The 16680-nt window shown below is 35.5% G+C and overlaps 1 protein-coding gene across 38 annotated transcripts in view; it reads right to left on the reverse strand.

The window, feature by feature from the left end:
- RIMS2 (regulating synaptic membrane exocytosis 2) overlaps window positions 1-16680 on the reverse strand; it is a 596172-nt gene that overhangs the window by 510000 nt on the left and 69492 nt on the right. The gene's annotated exons all lie outside the window — the stretch shown is intronic.

Here is a 16680-nt window from a genome sequence, read left to right on the forward strand (position 1 = left end):
AATACCTTGCCTACAGAGAAACAAATACAGGAATATCGGAATTTTTTTCAGCAACCATGCAACCAAGAAGAAAGTGGGGTGAAATATTTGGTGTTGAAAGGAGAAAAGAACAACTTCAAATTCTGTATCCAGTGACATTGTTCTTCAAAAATAAGGGCAAATTAAATACTTTCTCAGACAAGCAAAAATTAAGGGAAAATTTGTCATCAATGTACCTGGCTTCCAAGGAATGTTAAGAGGGAAGAAATGATACAGGTTGAAAATCCACACCTACATAGAAATAGGAAGAGAATTAGAGAAGGAATAAATGAGGGTAAAATAAAACCTTTTATTTTTCTTCTTTTTAATTGATCTAACATAATTTTGTTTACAGTAATAATGGTAACATTGTGTTTGGTGATTATAGCTTATGGATAAGTGAAATAAATGACAGCAATTTTTATGGTACAGGAGGGAAGAATGGGGAATACTCTGTCATATAGTACTTGTACTACCCCAGGGGTAGTATAGTGTTATCGGAAAATAGTTGTAAGCGTACACTAAAAATTCTTCAGCAAACCACTAAAAAATATGCTTAGAGAGGAGAAAGCATGGAACCAAAACATATAAAATGTTGACTTTACACAAGAGATAGAAGAGAAATAGTAGAAAACAAAGAAGAAGCAGAGGAAAAAGAAGAAGAGGGGGAGGTATTATGAATATGAAAATATGAAGAGGAAGGGGAGGAAGTAAAGGAGGAAGAAGAAGGAGAAATAAAAGAACACAGGCAATGAATGGGATAGTTATAAATATAGTAACTATTAATCCAGTTATATCAATAATCGCTTAAATGTGAATGATCTACATACACCAATTAAAAGGTAGACACTGTCAAAGTAGACTAAAAAAAAAGGCCAATGTATTGTCTATAAGAAACCCACTTTAAATATAAAGACACTGGTAGATTAAAAGCAAAGGAATGGAGAAAGATACACCATGCTAACATTCATAAAAAGAAAGCTGAAGTATCTATATTAATTTCAAACAAAGTCAACTTCAGAACAAGAGAATTAACAGGGATAAAGAGGGGCATTCCATAATGACAAAGGGATGAATTCTCCAAGAAAACATAACAGTCCTTACTGTGTTTGTGCCTAGCAAAAGAGTGTCAAAATATGAGAGACAAAAATTGACAGACCTGCCACAAGAAACAGACAAATCCACTGTTAGGGTTAAACACTTCACACTTCGATTAGTAACTGACAGATCCAGCAGGCAGAAAATCAGTAAGGACATAGCTGAGTGAACAGCATCATCAATAAAATATATCTAATTGGCATTCTCTAATACATCATCCAATAATACCAGAATACACATTACTCTCAAGTTCAAATGGAACATTTACCAAGAAGATCACATTCTGGGCCCTAACATGCTCTTTAACAAATTTAAGAGAATACAAATCAAACAAAGTTCCTCTGAGTTCACAACGAAATTAAAACTAGAAACAAATAACAAAACTGTCGTGGAAAACCCAAAAATACCTGGAGATTAAATAATATACTTCTAAGTAACACCTGGATCAAAAAAGAAGTCTCGAGAAAATTTTGAAGTAGTTTGAACTAAATGAAAGTGAAAAACAACCTATCAAAAGTTGCAAGATGCTGCCTCTCTGCCTACTTGTGATCTCTGTCTGTCAAATAAATACATAAAAAACCTTAAAAAAAAAAAAGTTCCAAGATGCTGCTAAATCAGTAATTAGATGAAACTTTCAACACTGGATGCCAAAAAAAGATCTAAAATCCATAAACTAAGATTCCATCTTAGGAAACTAGAAAAAGAAGAGTGAATCAAATCTTAAGTAAAACAAAGAAAAGAAATAATAAAAACAAGAGCATAAATCAATGAAATTTGAAATAGAAAATCAATAGTCAAAACCAACAAAACCAAAAAATGTTCTTTTATAAAGACTAATTAAATGACAAACCAAGCTAAAGCTAAGCTAGTCAAGAAAAAAGAGAGAAGTCACAAATTACTAATATCAGAAATAAAAGATGGTCCATCACTACTGATGCCATGACATTAAAAAAGATAATAAATATTAATAATAACTCTATGCTCAGAAATTTAATAACTTTGATGAAATGAACCATTTGCTTGAAAGATACTCTCTATGACAACTCACAACCTTGCAAAATAGAAATCACCAAGGTCCAAAATGTTCCATTTGTGAACTTTACCAAACATTTAAATAGGAAATTACACCAATCCTCTACAATCTCTTTCCAGAAAAGGAGGCTGAGAGAACACTTTCTTTTTTTTTTTTAATTTTTATTTTTTTTTTAATTTTTTATTTTTTATAAACATATATTTTTATCCCCAGGGGTATAGGTCTGTGAATCACCAGGTTTACACACTTCACAGCACTCACCAAAGCACATACCCTCCCCAATGTCCATAATCCCACCCCCTTCTCCCAAACCCCCTCCCCCCAGCAACCCTCAGTTTGTTTTGTGAGATTAAGAGTCACTTATGGTTTGTCTCCCTCCCAATCCCATCTTGTTTCATTGATTCTTCTCCTACCCACTTAAGCCCCCATGTTGCATCACCACTTCCTCATATCAGGGAGATCATATGAGTTGTCTTTCTCTGCTTGACTTATTTCACTAAGCATGATACGCTCTAGTTCCATCCATGTTGTCGCAAATGGCAAGATTTCATTTCTTTTGATGGCTGCATAGTATTCCATTGTGTATATATACTACATCTTCTATAGGCCCTCAACTCTACAGTCAACTAATCTTCGACAAAGCAGGAAAGAATGTCCAATGGAAAAAAGACAGCCTCTTCAATAAATGGTGCTGGGAAAATTGGACAGCCACATGCAGAAAAATGAAATTGGACCATTTCCTTACACCACATACAAAAATAGACTCAAAATGGATGAAGGACCTCAATGTGAGAAAGGAATCCATCAAAATCCTTGAGGAGAACACAGGCAGCAACCTCTTCGACCTCAGCCACAGCAACATCTTCCTAGGAACAACGCCAAAGGCAAGGGAAGCAAGGGCAAAAATGAACTATTGGGATTTCATCAAGATCAAAAGCTTTTGCACAGCAAAGGAAACAGTTAACAAAATCAAAAGACAACTGACAGAATGGGAGAAGATATTTGCAAACGACATATCAGATAAAGGACTAGTGTCCAGAATCTATAAAGAACTTAGCAAACTCAACACCCAAAGAACAAATAATCCAATCAAGAAATGGGCAGAGGACATGAACAGACATTTCTGCAAAGAAGACATCCAGATGGCCAACAGACACATGAAAAAGTGCTCCATATCACTCGGCATCAGGGAAATACAAATCAAAACCACAATGAGATATCACCTCACACCAGTCAGAATGGCTAAAATCAACAAGTCAGGAAATGACAGATGCTGGTGAGGATGCGGAGAAAGGGGAACCCTCTTAGACTGTTGGTGGGAATGCAAGCTGGTGCAGCCACTCTGGAAAACAGCATGGAGGTTCCTCAAAATGTTGAAAATAGAACTGCCCTATGACCCAGCAATTGCACTATTGGGTATTTACCCTAAAGATACAAACGTAGTGATCCAAAGGGGCACATGCACCCGAATGTTTATAGCAGCAATGTCCACAATAGCCAAACTATGGAAAGAACCTAGATGTCCATCAACAGGTGAATGGATCAAGAGAGAACACTTTCAAACTCAGTCTCTTAGAACAGCATCACCATAATTCAAAAAACAAAGACATTAAAAGAAATGAAAATTACAGACTGTTATCTTTCATGAACACAAATGCAAATATATTCAACAATGTATTAGCATTGTTAGATTGAATCCAACATTGTATAAAACAATTGTACCCCATGACCAGGTTGGATTTATCTCAGATATAGTGGTTCAATACTCAAAAATCATTTAGTGGAGTCCATCACATCAACAAGTTAAAGAAGAAAAATTATCTATTATATTTGACAAAATCCAACAATCATTCATAATAAGAACTCTTGACACACTATGAATTGAGCATATTTCTTCAATTTGATAAACATAAAAAGCTACAGATAACATCATACTTAATGATGAAAAACTAGAAGTTTTCCCCTTAAGATGAAGGAGGAATCGGCTACAGAGAGATCAAACAAAGGAATTTTGGGAATGTTGGAACTGTTCTAAATGATATGGTGTTGCTGTATACATGACTATATGTATTTATAAAAACCCACAGAACTATACGTCACAAAAGGTAAACCTTAATGTATACAATTTCTTAAATAATCAACCACAAGGGCAGGGAATCCTAGGATAAAATGCAGAATGTGATAAATGAATTCAGCTCTGTTTGGAAAATGGATAATAAATCTCAATGACTCAGAAAAATTTGCTGCTCAAAGTAACAATGGGAAAGGATATCTTAAGTGGATACTTACAACGCTAAAGACAAAAAAGAACTATACAAGGTACTCTAATTAGTAAATCTGTTTGCACACTGCACAGGTTAGCAATTCTGAAACTACTGTGGATGTTGACGGGAAGTGAAAAATAACTAAATAAACTGAAATAATGAGAACCAGGATTCTCACTGTCAGAAAAAGAAATTACAAATAAACAGAGAAGAGGCTAAAATGAATGAACCTTGACTACAGTGCTGGATTTAGAGTCAAAGATAGTCATAGATATTAGTGTGAAGTTATGCATATTTACATATTATAGATAGATCGATAATGATAGAGAGAAAGAAAGCCTGTAGAATAGAATTAATAAATTAGAGCTATTGTGCTCAACTAGAGTAATCAAAAGTGGAACTATAAATACAAGCATTTAGTTTCATTCTCTTTCCAGAACTTCCCCCAATGACATGGTTTCCTTATTTGTTTGTTAGAATGGGTTAGGATTCAAGGCTAGTAAAATTTATGGAATTGGAAGCAGAGAGACAAGTGGTAATTATCTTCAGGCAACAGTCCTGAAAAGCTGAATCTTAAGGCAATGAAGAGAAGAGGCAAATTAACATCATAGAATCCCCAAAGGCTCCAGAATTGGCAGAACCAGGTATCTCTAGAAATAGAGTGTTAAAGTGAGACTAAAAACAAGTTGAAAGGGTCTTCACAAACAATAGGACCCAGATTCGCTCACTCACTCCATGCCTCTCCCCAGCCTCCACAGAAGCTTAACAAGCATCTTCTCTGAAGAAGGTAACACGGAATGACTAAACTAGGGGAGACCAGGCAGATACCCAACATGGGTAATACACTAAACACAGAAATTAAATGAAGTCTTACATAATGAATGTTAAGACTCTAGCTTTTTCCCCAACATGGTCCCTGGCTCACTAGCTGCCAGACATATGCCCTCTAGCTCAAAGTCTGGAAGATTTTGCTCTGGGTAATCTAACTCACTCAAGAGAAAAGAACTGTGCTCCCCAACGATCTAGCCCAGCTATATCACAGACTATGTTACTGTTAGGGAACCAATTCTAAAGAAAGAGGAGGCTGAGGATATTATGAAAAGATTAAAATTAAACCAAGCCACCAAACATTTATAGAAACCAATATCTAAAGAAAGAGGAGGCTGAGGATATTGCGAAAAGATTAAAATTAAACCAAGCCACCAAACATTTATAATAGCAGAACTACAAAAATGGGGAGAAAAGGCAAAGAAAACAGATTACATAGTGAAAGATTTCTACTCTTTATTGTAAATGTAAAATGAAATAGTAAGTCAGACCAGAGGACAAACACCTTCTCAGGGCATCTACCTCCACCTTTGGTTCTTAAAGCTATTACTACCATCTGCCCCGATTTATTCAGGATCCCCTCTTAATCTGACTTCAATCACTCTGGTTCTCTTTTAGTTCCTCAAAAGGGCCATGCACCTTTCTGCCACAAGGTCTATGTAAATATCTGGACATATTGGGGGGAAATATGAACATTTTCATTAACAACCAGATAATTTCCTATTTAGAGCCCTTTATTTTAACATTTGCATACATCTATAATGGACTAATTTTTTTGGCATTTTACTCACAGCAAATAGATCGGTGTTTTAGAAACCCACGGCTCTTAAATTCTAGCTGTCACTACCTTTGCCTGTGGGAAAGAGCCACTCACAAATATTTGGAATACTTATGAATAATGGAAGAGAACATTAATCAAACTGTTAAGTCAATAAGGTGGTTATCAATGAATGCTGAAATCCTTTCTATATTAGAGTTAGTCCACAAATGTTACATAATCCATCTGGATTACATATGTGGCAACTTTTCAATGTCAAATTATTTTCCCCCTAACACCAAAGATGTCCCTTCAATACCAGATGATATTTGCTCAAAGAGAATACAAGCTTAATTTTTTTCTAAGTTATACATAGATAGATAGATATCCAAAAAGGAAAGTAAATTCAAGACCAAGTAATTTTTAAATCTCCTTTTATATTAACATGAGCAACTAAATACTTGAGTGCATCATTTAAAAACTGTCATCTTTTCTTCATATATCTTTTCTCAAATTTCTTTCACTAGTTACTCAACCTTACTCAGTTTGGAGTAAAGATATTTTTCCTAACCATTTTCTGAGGGAAAATCAATTAACAAACTTTTTTTTTAAGATTTTATTTATTTATTTGACAGAGATCACAAGTAGGCAGAGGGAGAGGAGGAAGCAGGCTCCCTGCTGAGCAGAGAGCCCAATGCGGGGCTTGATCCAGGACCCTGGGATCACGACCTGAGCTGAAGGCAGAGGCTTTAAACCACTGAGCCACCCAGGCGCCCCCAATTAACAAACTTTTAAAGTAACTCAACTGAAATTCCAGAGCATTAAGTTTTGTATAAAATAGCTAGTGAAAGGAAAATGGGCTCAGGAGAATTTAGACAGACCTAGATCCTATTTCTTATCTATGTTACCTAGTATTTTTGTAATCATGAGCAACTTATTTAATTCAGCCTCCGTTTGTAATTAGCAAAATTGTGTTAATGCTGGATAAAAAACATTTTAAAAGATTGAATAGTGCACATACACAGTAAGTGGAAGTACCCTTTTCAAAACTGAACTTCCTTTCAAAATTAAATTCAAAATATTTAATTATCCAACTTTAAAATATTTATATTTCATTTCTGTGAATATATTCTCCTAAGGAGGGGATAATAATATGTGAATAGGAAAAGTCTGGAAAAGAAATTTTCATGCCAAATTTTTTGTAACTTTTGTATAATATTTGAAAATAATTGAATAAAATTTAAATAAAAATAGTAAAACTACTATAACCAAAAATATTAACCAAATTCCATACATAATGTCCTGATAATTTCATGTAAGTGAGTCCCCTGAAACAGGGATTATATCTTATTCATCTAGGGGACCCAAGAATTTTGAACAATGCTGGGCACCTAGTAAACATTCAAAAACATCAGGAAGAATGGGTGGGTAGTTGAGACCTCTATCTAGTTTGGTTATATTTATGCAGTTGCAAAAATAAGACCAAAAATGTCTCTCTACTACCTAAACTATATGATAGAATACAACCACTTAAGGAACTGTGCTATCAGAAAAGCCAACAGTAATTGATCTATATATAGAGAGAGGGGGGCAATCTAAAAATGCTGGTGATTTGCCATAGCATCAAACACTTAAAAAAAAAAAACTATCATTGTGCTGTGTAAAGTTAGTCTACTCTGAAGCCATCTTGGTATACTACCCCAACAGTGTAAAGTTAGAATTCCTTCAGGGTGATGCCAGGTTCCATTAGAAATTTATTTGCAACCTGCTTGGGCACAGAAGCCATTGTCTCCACAAACCTTGGTGTAGTTGAACTGACAGTTAATGTGTTGTGACCTGGAATTCACCATTAAAAGCAAGCAAAAAAAATAATTAATTAATTAATTAATTAATAAAAAACTATCACTTATTTGTAGAGCTTTATAGAGAAAAACACATCCTCAAAAATCTAAGAAGTATTCACAAAAAATAGGGTCATTACTTTTTACAATTGAGAAACCAAATAAATTGTGAAAAATGAAAAACTATTTTTCCATAGTTGATCATAAGAATTAATAATTCAGCATAAACAAAACAAGTCAGTCCACATTAGAAATGTATCTGTATCTGATTAAGTGAATACACACAATGACACAAATAGACACATTTTGAAATTTCTCAGCATCAACACCGGTAAATCACATAGTGTTGGGTCCAGAAGAGGTGTTAAGACATTATCTGGGAGACTAGCTCTAACGTTTTTTATTTCAAATGTAGAGATTTTTTTAAAGATATGCACAAAATACATCAAAATATCAATACTATTTTTATAAGAGTGGCAAGATTGTGGGTGATTTTATGCTTCCCGCCTCTGTCTTTTCAAATTTTCCCTAACGTAATTATACGTTTTCATAACTAAGTGTATATGATATTTTCAAGATATCATCTGGTTTAACAAAGAAGAAACATCCGGTGTACCCTATGCTTATAAGAGTTTAAAAATTAAACAATCTTACACATTTTGAAAGTCCCCCAGGAGGAGATTTACAGTTAACACCACCTGGTCAGCAAGGGGACTTTTGCTCAACAAGTTTTTCTGCCCTCATCACAATGACAGAGTTGCTCAAGGAATCGTATGTATAAATTTGCTGATGATTTGAAATGTTATGGCAGTTCTCGGTAGGGGTCGTTAGAAGAGAAATGGGGATGCGATTCTGTACAGATCTTGGGTGAGGAGATGTATTTATTCTTTTTTCTTTTCTCTGCCATCCACTGGAGCACTGTCCACGGGGCAGTTAGCCAAACAGCCAGGTGAACCGCTTTAGTTGCTCAAGCATTTGCCCATGTCTAAAATACTTTATATCCTTTGATGATAAAATTACTCCAAACATAAAGAAAGGAAGTAGCAGCAATAAATCATGCTGGCACAGCCCAGGTTATTTATTCTGAACAGGATGGCTGACAAAGGAACCTGCTGTCACAACATATGAGAGCACTTAAAATAATGAGATTTTTCAGAAAAAAAAAAATGAGAAAGAATCAAAACACTAAATCTCTCATGCTGTCCATAAGACACTCTGACAGAAAATGAAGATCTTAAAAAAAAAAAAATGAAGATCTTAAGGGGATTTAATATGACATATTGGAGGTTAATAAAGAAACAACATGATCTCCCAATTTAATTTTGTCACATTTTATATGGAAGAGTATGGGCTTTGGAGTCAAGCAGACGGGTCCACTGGAACCAATGCTCACTTACTACTTGGCAAGTTACTTAACCATTTTATAAGTCATTTGTAAAAATGGACACTATAATAGCTACCTCATAAAGTGACAGTTCAGATTACATAAGGTAATGGGAAAATGCATGGCACATGTTTACTATCTACACTTTTCTATATGTTTGCAATATTATGCAACACATCATTCAATGAGTGGCACACAATGGGCTCCCAATAAATGTTGACTCATTTCTTTGTTCGAGGCAGGAAAACTAAACCAGATTTTAAGTTAAAAAAAAAAAAAAAAAAGGAAGGGACTAGAGGCTACCAAGTTCAGAACTCTACCTCTAGGCAGACTTATCACATTAAATAAACATCATCAGATGACTTTCCGCACAAGGGTGTAAGAAGAACTTTTCTCAATGCCTAAGAGAAAAGAATCATAAAGAAGAAAATAATGATCAATAACATACAAAATAGACAAAGTTGGTACTAAATGTAAAAAGGAACCCACTTCTAAGGATCACTGAAGTTTTAGCCACAGTAATTAAAACAAACAAACAAAACATACAGAATAGTATCACAAATCAACAGCGGTGAAAAAAAATGCGTGTTTTGGTCGATGATAGCACAAAAATTAACTCACTGTAAGGGAAAAAATAAAATTACAGTTGAGCCTGAAACAACATGGGCTTAAGGGTGGTCAGCCCGACAACAGTCAAAAATCAGTGTGCAACTTGTGACTCCCCAGAAACTTAACCAATAGCCTACTGTTGACTAGAAGCCTTAGCAATAACATACAGTCAGTTAACACACCTTTTGTATGTTATTATATACTATATTCTTACAGCGAGCTAGAGAAATGAAATTATTATTTGGAAAATACATTTACAGTACTATCCCGTATTTATGGGGAAAAATCTGCATATAAGTGGACCCCCACAGTTCAAACCTGTGTTGTTCAAACATCAGCTGCACTTAGGTATATTCTGGTGATCTGTCTTTTTATAGATCAGATTTTTAGAACTTGAGAGAGGGGAGCCTGGGTGGCTCAGTCAGTTAAGTGTCTGCCTTCGGCTCAGGTCATGATTCCAGGGTCCTGAGATCGAGAACCGTGTGGAGCTCCCTGCTCAGCAGGTGAGTCCACTTCTTCCTTTCCCTCCTCCCTTCATGCTCTCTCTAGTTCACTCACTCTCTCTCTCTCTCAAATAAATAAAATCTTTATTACTAAATAAATAAATAAAACTTGAGAGGAAAAAAGGGTTACCATAATCACCATGATTTAAGAATGCAAATCAAGTCAGAAACACTGGGTTTACACCCTGATTTCACACTACCGATGATACCATGGACAACGCCCTCCTCTCTCTTGAACCAGAGTCCTCATTTATAAAAATGGGAATTAAAATAATATTTACTTCCCAAAGTTGACCTTTTAATGAAATACAGACAGAAAAGTCTTGGTTCACATCTTAAGTGCTCAATAATCGGTAGTAGCAGTGGTACTTGTTTTTAAAGAAAAAAAAAAAAAAGGAAGAGAGGGAGGGAAAAGGACAGTTTTAATATGCCTTTGAGAACATTCTTGTGTTTCAGCTGTCCTTCCCTAAGTCTGAACAAAACACAAAAAGCAAAAAAACAAAAACAAACAAAAAATTATTATCTCAATGAATTCAATTTCTCTAAGATTTCAATAAGGGAGCCCCTCAGTGGTGCAGTAGGTCAAGCAACCGACTCCTCAGTTTGGCTCAGGTCAGGATCTCAGGGTCAAGATCGAGCCCCATGTTGGGCTCCATGCTCAGTGCAGAGTCTGCTGAAGTTTCTCTCTCCCTCTCCCTCTACTCCTCCCTGTGCTCACTCTCACTCTTTCTCACTCTAAGATAAATAAATAAATCTTAAAAAAAAAAAAAAAGGATTTCAATAGGAAGATGAGTAAGGACTTCAATATCTACATATCTTTCAGGGCAATCCTCTTAGCCTAATCACTTCCAACATAGCATTAAGACCAGAAGAGCTGCAACAGAGCTTCAAATGCCCAGATGCTGCTGAATTACACTTTAGAATCCCAGTTTTCACAGTGGCTTCACCAGATGAAGTGTTAAGTCGGGCACCTCTGGGTAATGTTCTGGGACTCGTGCAAAGGTTGTGATAGAATTCAAAGTATTCATAAGAGACTCAATCTCACAAAACAAACAGGGTTGCTGGGGGGGAAGGGGGTAGGGAGAGGGTGATAGGGTTACAGACACTGGGAGGTTATGTGATATGGTCAGTGCTGGGAAATGTGTAAGCCTGACGATACACAGACCTGTACCCCTGGGGCAAATAATACACTATACATTAATAAAAATAATTAATAAAAAATAAATTTTAAAATAAATTTTAAAAAAAGAATTCAAGGTATTCTACTAAATTTGATGTAGCTCACACCAAGTCTTTCAAGGTTTTTTAAATATGCTTCTAAAGTTGATCACAACCATGTGGCATAATCTCTTTTGACCTTTTTTTTTTTTTTTTTTTTTTTGGTAGGGTCCAGCCATGGAGGTCTTTACAGGGCTCAAACTCACCACCCTGAGATCAAGACCTGGACACCCTGAGATGAGTGTTGGTTACCTAACCAACTGAGCCACCCAGGCACCCCTGGAATGATCTCTTTGAATTAGTATCATCTGAAAGTAAATTTCTATGCAATGACATTCAAATGTTTTTTGACTTGATCCACAATAATACATTTTACATAGAGTATATATTTACATATATTTATATAAATGCACACAATAAAATTTCATCAAACAATACTTACAAAGGACAATGCACAATAATATCCTCTTCCCCATTTACATCTTTACTCTTAATTGCTCGTTATACTTCCACTTAATTGATTTCAAAACCCAGTTTGAAACACTCTTCTAACAGTAACTACAGATAGATTAAACCTTATAACCTCAGGACAAATCTCTATCTTCTGAGTTCCCCATGACGTTAAGAATATTCCTCAAGTTTCAGAGAGCAGGTTAAGACTTAAAAATAGCCAAGTTACATGACGTGCCTTTATAATCACCCACAATGCATGCAGATGTGACAGGTTGCTGGGTCACCCTAGAGGTTTCAAATCATTGTAATTCTGGGTGCATAAGTCAGAAGAGGGAGGTTTATTAGGGCCAGAAGGTAACTACAACCATTGAGCAGAGGAAAGGAAATGAACTTGAGAGAGGCAGGAGGTGCGGGACCTTCTGGGCGGACACAGGAAGCAGAGAATGGAAGATAAACACAGCCAGAGCCAGGAAAACAAGTAGAACCTGAAGCAGGAGGCTAAATGAAGCCAGAGCCAGAAGGGAAAGCAGAAACAGGCATATAAGAGGAAATAAGGCCAACACAAAATAATGTGCTATGCCAGAAAGGAAAAAAGGCTGATGGCAGTTGGCTACATCATGCATGAGAGCAGAAAGGCATGTGCTCTTACGTGTGTTCTCTCAGGCTATCAGAGAACTAGAATTTTATATGCAGCTAAAACTCTGTCGTTAAAAAAATGTGGTCTTTGTTTCTTATGCTCTATTAATTAGCACTTCTTTCCTACCAATACTGTTGACCTGATTTTATTTAAAATGCTTGACTGAGTAAATAAACATATGTTCCTTATCTATTTGATCATTCTCCACTGCCAAAATTTAGAATCAATTTTAATTTCTGCTACATTGTTTTATAATTCTTTGCAGATCCAAATGGTTCTTAATTTCTTTAATATTTCCTGTACACAACCCTGCTACAGAAATACATTAAGATTAATACTACAAGGAGCTAACTTTTATTTATCGTTTTCATATTCTGCATTAATAAAAAATTATTTCCAAGAGATTTCAATAAATTAGTGATATAATTACTATAAATTTATTAATATTTGGCAATGTGTAAGCTGTATCTTTGAAAAATGGATACAATAAAGACAGTAGCAAAATGAAAAAAAAATGATTGCATAGGGTTTTTTTGATTTATTAGAAAATAATAAGAATCAGTAACTATATAACAAATTAAATAAAATTCAAATTGAGGTCATATTTAAATTTATCAAAATAAGTCAGACATTTACATTTATAAGCAGAACTAATTCACTACCTAGTAACTTACCAAAACCTACTCAATCCAGTTCATGATTAGGCAAATACACAATACAAAAATTTTTAAAGGCCTACATGGTATTATTAGCTGTCACATAAACTGGTGAATATCTAAATGAAATAGCAAATTTACTCACAGTCAAATTTCAGTAATAAACAAGTTAACAAAACTAAAAATATAAATTTAGATAAGTATTTTATAAAATAAAATTTATATGGTACTAATATCTTCAACAATTTTGATATTTAGAAACTGTCCCTAGTCAACTGACTTGTTATTTTAGTAGGACATTACAATAACTTTTACCAAAAAAGGGTTTTTTTCCCAAAAAATTTTTGTAAAAGAAAAAAATTAGTTCAAAGATAAATTGCAGAAATATCAATTTAGAAAAACCTAGAAGAGATGCAAATGCCCTACAATCCAAAATATACAAGCATGTTTACTGCAACATGGTATTGTAACAGAGAAATGCTGAAAGTAACCTGTAGTAGCAGATAGGTGACCAAAACAACAACCTCTCATTATCTTTGGTCAGGCTTTATTATTGAGATATAATTAACATATAACATTGTAAACTTTTAAGGTGTACAACATGTTGATTTGACACATTTACATATTGCCATATGATTACTACCTTAGTGTAGTAATTTTTTGAAAATATTTTATTTTCTTTTATTTATTTGACACAGAGAGAGAGATCACAAGTAGGCAGAAGTAGGCAGAGAGGCAGACAGAGATCGAGAGAAAAACGGGCTCCCTGCTGAGCAGAAACGTGATGTGGGGCTCCATCCCAGGACCCTGGGATCATGACCTGAGCCAAAGACAGAGGCTTAACCCACTGTGCCACCCAGGGGCCCTTGAAAATACTTTTTTGAAAAATATGTTCTTTTTTGAAAATACTTAACATCCAATCTCTCGGTAACTTAAGCCTATATAATACAAATATTGCTGACCATAATCACTACACTGTGCATTAGATCTCCAGAACTTACTCTTCTATTTGCAAGTTTGTACTCTACCATTTCCCCAATTTCACCACCCCCTGGCCCAAGTAACCACCATGGTACTCTGTGTTTCTAAGAGTTCAGCCTTTTTAGATTCCACATATAAATGATATCATACAGCAGTTGTCTTTCTAGGTCTGACTTATCTCACTTAGCATTATGACCTAAAGGTTCATCATGTAGTCACAGAAGGCAGGATTTCCTTCTTTCTCATGACTGAATAATACTCTATTGTGTGTATACACACACACACAGACACACACACACTACAACTTCTTTATTCGCTCATCCATAAATGGGCACTTAGATTATTTCCACATCCTGGCTATTGTAAATAATGCTGCAATAAAATTGGGAGCAGTGCAGGTTATCTCTTCACTATCCTGTTTTCTTATCCTTCGGATGTATATATCCATACGCTGAATCATGATAATTCTTCTTTTGGTCTATTGGGAAACCTCCATACTGTTTCAATAATAGCTGAACTAAGCTCCATTCCAACCAACAGTACACAAGAGTTCCCTTTTCTGCATATCCACAACCATCACCACGTGTTATCTCTCATCTTCTTAGGCAGATGGGGGGCTTAAAACAACACACTTTTATTCTCTTACAGTGCTGGATGTCAAAAGCTCTAAATAAATTGCACTGGGCTGAAATCAAGGTGTCATCAGGGGTGTCCTCTCTCTGCAGATTCTTTTTTTTTTTTTTAAGATTTTATTTATTTATTTGACAGAGAGAAATCACAAGTAGATGGAGAGGCAGGCAGAGAGAGAGAGAGAGAGAGGGAAGCAGGCTCCCTGCCGAGCAGAGAGCCCGATGCGGGACTCGATCCCAGGACCCTGAGATCATGACCTGAGCCGAAGGCAGCGGCTTAACCCACTGAGCCACCCAGGCGCCCTCTCTGCAGTTTCTAAGGGAAAATCCATTCCCTTTCCTTTTCTAGCTCCTAGAGCTGTAGTCCTTCCATTCCTTGGTTCATGGTCCCTAACTCCATCTTCAAAGCAAGCAGCACAGCACTTGGCTTCACCCATCACATTTTCTTCAACAGTACAGTCTCCCTCTGTCTTCCGCTGCTAAGAATATTTGTATCACTGGGTCCATCTGATCAATCCAGGATACTTTTTCCATCTCAAGATTCTTAACTTAATCTCATCTGCAAAGTCCTTTTTGCCATAGAAGGTAATGCATTCACATACTCAGAGTCCAGAGATGGAAACATGGACATATTAGAGGGTTATTATCCAGCCTACTACATAGGGCAAGAGAGAGCTCTCTTCTTTTCGAAGACAGCCACTCTAACAGGTAGGAGGTAATATCCGCTAGGGTTTTGATTTGCATCTCTCTGGTGATTAGCGATATTGGGCACCTTTTCATAGACATGTTGGTCATTTGTAGGTCTTCTTTGGAAAAAAATTTTCAATTCCTCTCTCCATTTTTTAATCAGACTGTTTGCACTCTTGTTATTGAGTTATATGAGTTCCTTATACACTTTGAACACTTACACCTTATCTAATATATCTGCAAGCATTTTCTCCCATTCTGAAGGTTGCTTTTTCATTTTCATTGTTTCTTTTGCTGTGCAGAATCTTCTTACTTTGATGTAGTCTCAACTTGTTTATTTTTAATTTTATTGCTTGTGGTTTGGTATCATATCCAAAACATCATCACAAAGATAAATGTCAAGGTGATTACCATCTATGTTTTCTTCACCTTTTATGGTTTCAGGTCTTATGTTCAAAACTTCAATACATTTTGAGTTGCTTTTGTGCATAGTATAAGACAGGAGACCAGATTCATTATTTTACATAATAAATGTAGTTTTCCCAACACTATTTATTGAACGGACTATGCTTCCCTTCCCAACAGACTCTTGGCTCCTCTGTTGTAAATTAATTGACCATATACACATGGGCTTATTTTGAGGCTCTCTATTCTGTTTAATTGATCTGTATGTTTGTTTTTATGCCAATACCATACTGTTTTGATTACTCCTTTTGTAACATAATTTGAAATCAGAAAGTATGATCATTTGGAGCGCTGTTCTTTCTCAAGATTGTTTAGGCTATTTTTATGGTTCCATACATATTTTAGGACTATGTTCTATTTCTGTGAAAAACGCCATTGGAATTTTGATAGAGATTACACTGAATCTATAAGTGCATTTGGATAGTATAGACATTTTTTTTTTGGTCTTTTTTTAATCGAAAAGCTAACAGACTGGCTAGTTACATTTCCCCCCAAACCACAAATTTAGTAGTAACTGAGTCTCTAGCCAACATATTCAAAGCTGAGAATTAAAAATGCAAAAACAAGTCCTTAGATCCAATTAAGGGAGCCCTGCTACATACAGGCTAATCAATACCAG

Source organism: Mustela nivalis, assembly GCF_964662115.1.
Source record: "Mustela nivalis genome assembly, chromosome: 2".
Lineage (NCBI taxonomy): Eukaryota > Metazoa > Chordata > Mammalia > Carnivora > Mustelidae > Mustela > Mustela nivalis.